The sequence below is a fragment of the Silene latifolia genome, chromosome 6, assembly GCF_048544455.1.
Source record: "Silene latifolia isolate original U9 population chromosome 6, ASM4854445v1, whole genome shotgun sequence".
In the NCBI taxonomy this organism is placed as follows: domain Eukaryota; kingdom Viridiplantae; phylum Streptophyta; class Magnoliopsida; order Caryophyllales; family Caryophyllaceae; genus Silene; species Silene latifolia.
This window is the reverse complement of record NC_133531.1, coordinates 88,392,346-88,399,330: the sequence shown is the minus strand read 5'-3', so window position 1 is coordinate 88,399,330 and position 6,985 is coordinate 88,392,346. Positions and strand designations below refer to the sequence as shown.

The window sequence follows — 6,985 nt, the reverse complement described above, 5'->3', positions numbered from 1 at the left end:
ATTTGAGTGAAAAATTCTTATTGATTCTTTTGCATTTGGAGGACCGCTTTTTGAACATCAAAACCTTGGTCATTTTGTTGATTGTATGGAGTTTGATTTTCATAACCTTGGTTTTTGGTTGTAAAAGGGTCTTTGATTTTGGTTTCTCATTGGGGGTGGGGTGTATGTTGGTTGATGGTTTTGAACATTTTGGCTCTTGTATGAGAGATTTGGATGGAATTTGGTGTTTTCATTGTAATAGTTGGAATAAGGGGTACCACTTTTGTATATGCTTGAAAAGCGTTCACTTGCTCACTTGTTCCCCTACATTCACTTTGGTCATGTCCTAAAGTTCCACAATTCTCAGATACGCCATTTGGAATCGATGAAGATGCTACCATGGCATTAACATGTTGCTTTGGTGATTTTGAGGCTTCTTCAAGCTTAGCCATAGCCTTTTCCAACTTCAAGTTGATGGTATCAATATGAGCACTAAGTTGAGCACCCAATTGAGTAATAGAGTCCACTTCATGCTTTCCTCCTCTAGTAGCCTTGCGAGGTCTACTATATTGCGAATTATGAACCGCCATTTCCTCAATCTTGTTCCAAGTTTGATTATCGTCAACTTCGGTGAACATACCATTTGATCCAATGTTGAGAATGTTTCGGGAGTCTTCATAAAGACCATTCCAAAATTGTTGTACCAAAAACCACTCGCTAAGTCCATGATGAGGACATGAGCGACAAGTTCCTTTGAATCGCTCCCAAGCTTCATACAAAGATTCTTCGTCCCTTTGCTTAAAACCCGTGATTTGGGCTCTTAGCATGTTAGTCTTTTCCGTAGGGTAGAACTTTTTGTAGAAAGCTAGAGCCAACTTCTTCCAAGAGTCAATTCCAAGAGTATCCTTATCAAGGCTCTTTAACCATTGTTTCGCGGTACCAATTAGAGAAAAAGGAAATAAGACCCATAGAATTTGGTCTTGAGTCACTCCGGTTTGTGAAATCGCATCACAATAGTCACAAAAAGTCTTAATGTGAGAATGAGGGTCTTCACTAGGCATCCCCCCAAATTGGCTTCTTTCGACTAATTGGATAAATGCGGATTTTGCAATAAAATTTCCGGTTAAGTGTTGTGGTGTGGGAGTACCATTGGGTAGGTTCTCCTCGGTTGGTACGGAATGTGATGAAAACTTAGGCATTGTGGGTTGATTGTGTGGTTGATTTTGTGTTGGGTTCTCCTCACCTTCTCTTGCAAAAGGGTTGATGAACTCAAGAGTTTTTAGTTGAATATCTACAACCCCGCCAATACCTCTCAAATTATTTCTAGCAAGTTTTCTATTGGTTGTCAAAGTTCTTTCAATTTCGTGATCAATGGGCAACAAGTTACCTTGTGATCTTCTAGACATGCAAAATATCAAACAACTCGAAAACAATTAGAACAAACCTTGAGGAGTTTTACTTCCCCAAGGCAAAGAAAGACACAACTAATACACATAAAAGAAAATCAAATCAAGTTAACACCGTCCCCGGCAACGGCGCCCTTTTTGGTCGGTCAACTTTGAGCTTAGATTTCGGTTACTTGTCGTTAGGAGTACGTAGACCAAAACAATATTTATAATCTGCACAAACAACTCTACTATTAGTATAGAGGCAAGTAAGGGTCGTATCCCAAGGGACGAGTATTGATGTAGGATTTTCGATTGCAAGTAGTGGTGTGTAAGAGTGTCATAATTTGGGTTGAGATAAGAAGATCACTATACTAAATAACAATAAAAGTAAACAAGCAAGATGATTAAAAAGAGGTGTAAACAATTGATTAAAAACACTAGGGTGTCATGGGTTCATAGGGGATTCATGGGAATTGATCATACAAACATATTCTCAAATTATAAGCAAGCAATTATTGTTGTGATAGGATCGAGTTGGTTTATATCTTACAATCCTAGGAAGGTTTGGGTCCCGGAGCCGAATCGATTAGATTGTACAATACCTACAAGTCGACTTAATCCTCCCTAATCAACTATATGCATGGTCTTATGAGACTCGAGTTGGTTTATGTCTTACAAGTCTCATTGAAAAGGTAAGTGATGGGTAAAAAATGCAAGGATTCATAGGCTCGCATTTCATCAAACATAACATGTGCATAGGTTGAGATCACAACAAGCAAGGGAATAAATTATGTGAACATATTAGATTAAGCATGAATCATCCCCCATGTTGGTTTCCCCTAATTCCCCACTAACCCTAGTTAAGGACACTACTCACTCATTATCAAGTTTAACATGTTAACAAGGTTGTCAATCATATCAACATAGCAAAACATAATGAATAAGTAAAGATGATTAACAATAATTAAAAAGGGATTAAGAGAATTATACCTAATGATGATTCCAAAATAATAAGCAAAGAATAATAGAAGTACTTGATGAATGATTGGAAGGTTGTCAATCCTCCAAATAAACCCAAATAATCTGCAATTACCCAAAATAAAGGATGAACAATAGGGAAATTAAGGAAATGAGATTTGTATTAATACTTGAATAAAAGTTGATTACAAGATTAAAGAGAGATTAGAATAATATAGACTACACTAAAGATTGATAAGAAGAACATGATAATCTAATTAGTATAATTGGGTATTTATATGGGGATTAGGTGCACAAATTATGGTTATTAAGGGCTTAAATGACGATTAAGTCCTTAAGAAAAGTTGAGGAAATGCTCCTCTCGAAAAAAAATGCGAGTCTCCTTTTTGCTAGTCTTTCGAAAATATGCGCATCCCGAGTAGAACAAGAAGAAGTCGGGCTGCACTGGAGAATAATCCGAGCGTCCAAAAGGTCGGGACGAGCGGATTGTGAAGGCGGTGGACGAGCGGCTTGGTAGGTGGGACTCTCGGATTGTGGCTCTTGGACGAGCGTCCCGATGCTGGGACGAGCGGATTCCAGTCCAGTGAGCTTTTTCTTCTTTCCTTATTTTATCCTTCCAACAATCCTCCAGGATCTTGTCGGAGATGCAAGGATCTTCTTCATCATTGCCCATCTACTTCATTATTTACAAAGGCCTTCTAGTCATGTCTTCACTTTGATGCTTGGTCATTAGATTCGATCAATTTAGCTCTATTTTGCCATGAAAATGCAAGGTATGCACTCCTCTCCTACCAAGGGAACAAAACCTCAAAGAATATGCAAAACAAAGGACTAAAGATAGTAAATGGCACAAATATGCACTAAAAAGCATAGGAACGAGGCTAATTCGGGGACTAAATATGCTCAAATATTGGTCACATCAGGGGGCGGTCCCCATGAGTCACACGTATTCATCGAGTCTGTGCTAACTTCTTATTTATCTAAATAAAAGCACGATTTTCAACCATCATCTATTCTCCCCTTTACCATTTCCCGTTGACAACGAGAATTGATTTGAGAATTGATTTAAAACAAACAATATGTTCAATTCAATGTGAGTACACTCGAATGACGTTCCGTACCGAGTAAGCGGAGGACTCGAAACTCCGTGTCTATTCTCTTTTCCTATTTCATGTCTGGAAATAGAAACCTTTCATTAGCACCCGATCTAGAACGAGCTATCAATCAAAGGGATCCTACGACGAACCTAGATAACAAACCAGAACCTCTCCTTGTTCATGGTCAATGACGGAAGGCAAGCCCATTCCCCACAAAAACATCCCATCACCAAATATCAACCTCTCACCAACGGGTACATCCCCGTCTACACCTCTACCTTCCTCGAATGAAGGACGGCAAAAAACCAATATATCTAAAGCAAAACCAAACCGAAAGGCCAAAACTCAAAGGCCCAAGCCAATAGCCATTCACCCGAAGCCAAAGCGAAAGGCCAAAATCAAAGGCTCAAGCCAATATCCATTCACCCAAAGCCAAAGCTCAAGGCCAAAGCAAAAACCAAGGCCAAAAGCATTTCACTCAAGGCCAATGCCAAGGCTAAAGCCAAAACAAAAACAGGATAGTGAAATTCAAGTTCACTATTTTCACAAATTTCAAACGACAGAAATTAAAACCGTCATTTTCAAATCAAAAACAAGATAGTGAAATTCGAGTTCACTATTTTCACAAATTTCAAACGACGGAAATTAAAAGCGTCATTCTCAAATAAAAAACAAGATAGTGAAATTCAAGTTCACTATTTTCACAAATTTCAAACGACGGAAATTAAAACCGTCATTCTCAAATCAAAAACAAGATAGTGAAATTCAATTTCACTATTTTCACAAATTTCAAACGACGGAAATTAAAACCGTCCATTTCAAACAAGAATGAAATAGGGAAATTCAAATTCGTTATCTTCACAAATACTCAAATGGCGGATCTAAAAACCGTCACTTTTCAAACTTCGGACCAACAAGTCCAACACCAAAATACAAAGTCCAGGACCAACAAGTCCAAAGCCCAGGACCCATGAGTCCAAAACACCAAGTCCAGGACCAACAAGTCCAAAGCCCAGGACCCATGAGTCCAAAACACAAAGTCCAGGACCAACAATTCCAAAGCCCAGGATCCATGAGTCCAAAACACTACGTCCAGGACCAACAAGTCCAAAGCCCAGGACTCATGAGCCCAAAACACCTAACAAGTCAGTCCAAAACACCAAGTCCAGGACCGACAAGTCCAAAGCCCATGAGCAACGTTTCTTCCCTCCAAACTCCGGGATCAACAAGTACAAAACACAAAATAACCAAAACCTAATGTCAAAGAGCTAAAACAAGAGCTCAAGACTCGTCAACTAATAACAAACCCAACAGTGCTTCACCCCTAAGTCCTTCTAGAGACTGCTACAGGGAGACCTATCTAAGATCCTGGGGATTCCCCCTCAAGATCATAATCAAAACTGCTTCACCCCTAATCCTTCTAGAGACTGCTACAGGGAGACATATCTAGGCTTCTGAGGATTCCCCTCAAGCTCATAATACCACACCTTAACCTTTAAGGTCCAGACATGGGATTCTGATCCCACATTTTTATTTACCAACCATTTCGTGCTCAGGCCACATCAAGCCGGGGACCCCATTCCGCACCACATTACAAGTTGTAACCTACCGTCCTAAACACCACAAAAGACAAACTCCAGATTTTTATTTGTCAAACAAATCTCTTATTACCAAGCTTCACATGCCAAAATGCCAAACCCATTTCCACCCCGACCCAAATACGGAGTCTTCAAAAATACATTGCTCCCCGGAACGGGACATGTCCATTTCATTCTCAGGGTCCACTTTTTAGTGTGCTCACACAACAAGAAACATTTTCACAAACTATTCCTCTTCGATTCATGATCAAGAGGAAATTCTCTCCAATCAACTTTCGAGTCACCAAACGGAATTTACCGTCGTGACCCTCAACTCCAGATTTTTATCTGTCAAACAAACCTATCATTACCAAGCTCCACATTCCATAATGTCGAAGCCATTTTCACCATGACCCAGATATGGAGTCCTCCAATGCTTTGCTACCGAGAACGGGACATACCTAGTCTACCCTTAGGGTCCACTTTTTAGTGTGCTCACATGATAAGGAATTTTTACAAATTGCACCTCTTCGATTCATGATCAAGGAGGAATTTTCTAAAATCAATTTTTCGAGTCACCAAACGGAGTTTACCGTCGTGACCCTCACACTTTAAGGTCCTAACAACTCGCTTAGGCACACATTCAGACGAGTCACCAAACGGAATTTACCATCGTGACCCTCACACTTTAAGGTCCTAACGACTCACTTAGGCACACGTTCTGAACTACGATCTGGTTTGATTTCACTTCACGTGAATACATAGGCAGTCCTTCAAGGACACAACCATACACCTCAATTTCAATTATCAAAACACATTCAGAACTACGATCTGGTTTGATTTCGCATGACGTGAATACGTAGGCAGTCCTTCAAGGACACAACCATACACCTCAAAATCAATTATCAACACACGCACAACTACGATCTGGTTTGATTTCGCAAACACGCGAATACGTAGGCATTCCTATTACAAGGGCACAACCGCATACTCCTTTAACAACATCTCCAATTTTCAATCCTCAAAAACCAGCTCAGAACTACGATCTGGTTTGATTTTGTACACACGCGAATACATAGGCAGTCCTTCAAGAACACAACTATACACCTCAAAATCAATTATCAACACACTCAGAACTACGATCTGGTTTGATTTCGCACACACACGAAAATTTAGGCAGTCCTATTACTAGGACACAACCACACCCACACACACATTCAATTTTCACACCTTCAATTTGCAACCCATTGCAAACACACGCAGAACTACGATCTGGTTTGATTTCGCAAACACGGGAATACGTAGGCAGTCCCCCAACAAGGACACAACCGCACTCCCACTTCAATCTCAACCATCAACATCAATCCTCAAAAGCAGCCCACCCAGCTACAAAAATTAATCTTATGCCTCTTTACTGGGGGCTTCTTCCTTAAGACGTCGCCCATTCCTTGTTTTGTCAAAATCCCACCTTCTCACTCTGGGAGATTCTATTTCAAGACGCCACTCGTACTTTGTCCTCAAACATCTTTTGAGTCTCAATTACAGTCTAAAATAAAACCGCCCATAGCCTAGGGCTCAGTTCGGACGATGAAGAGGTCTTGGTTCCGCTCTCGAATCATCATACCTCGAGAAAGGATCTCAAACGAGCAAACGGAGGAAAAGATGTCTGGAGAAGATAATCAATTCGTGTTCTCCAGCAGAGCGGACCTTATACCTCAGGGATTTGATACACGTTGTCACCCTTTCTTTACTAGGAGTTGCACACACATAAGTAAAATCTGTCAGAGTCACCCCCGTGTCTTGTAGATACTGAGTTTGTATCACGTTCACGACCGTCTGCTCGTCAGCCTGCCAGTATGCGTCTATGTGAGTCAATGTCACAACGGTCACGTGTCTCCGATCTATCAAATCATGAATCTAGGAGTAACAAGACTCAATTTTAAGCTTCACAACTTTCAAAATTTCT

General features: G+C 40.4%; 1 non-coding gene across 1 annotated transcript; it reads left to right on the top strand.

Moving 5' to 3' along the window:
• The first annotated feature begins 699 nt into the window (after positions 1–699).
• On the top strand, positions 700–806 carry LOC141589283 (small nucleolar RNA R71). Its single transcript, XR_012520229.1, has one exon. It is a non-coding gene; the product is annotated as a small nucleolar RNA R71 (small nucleolar RNA).
• Positions 807–6,985: the final 6,179 nt, after the last annotated feature.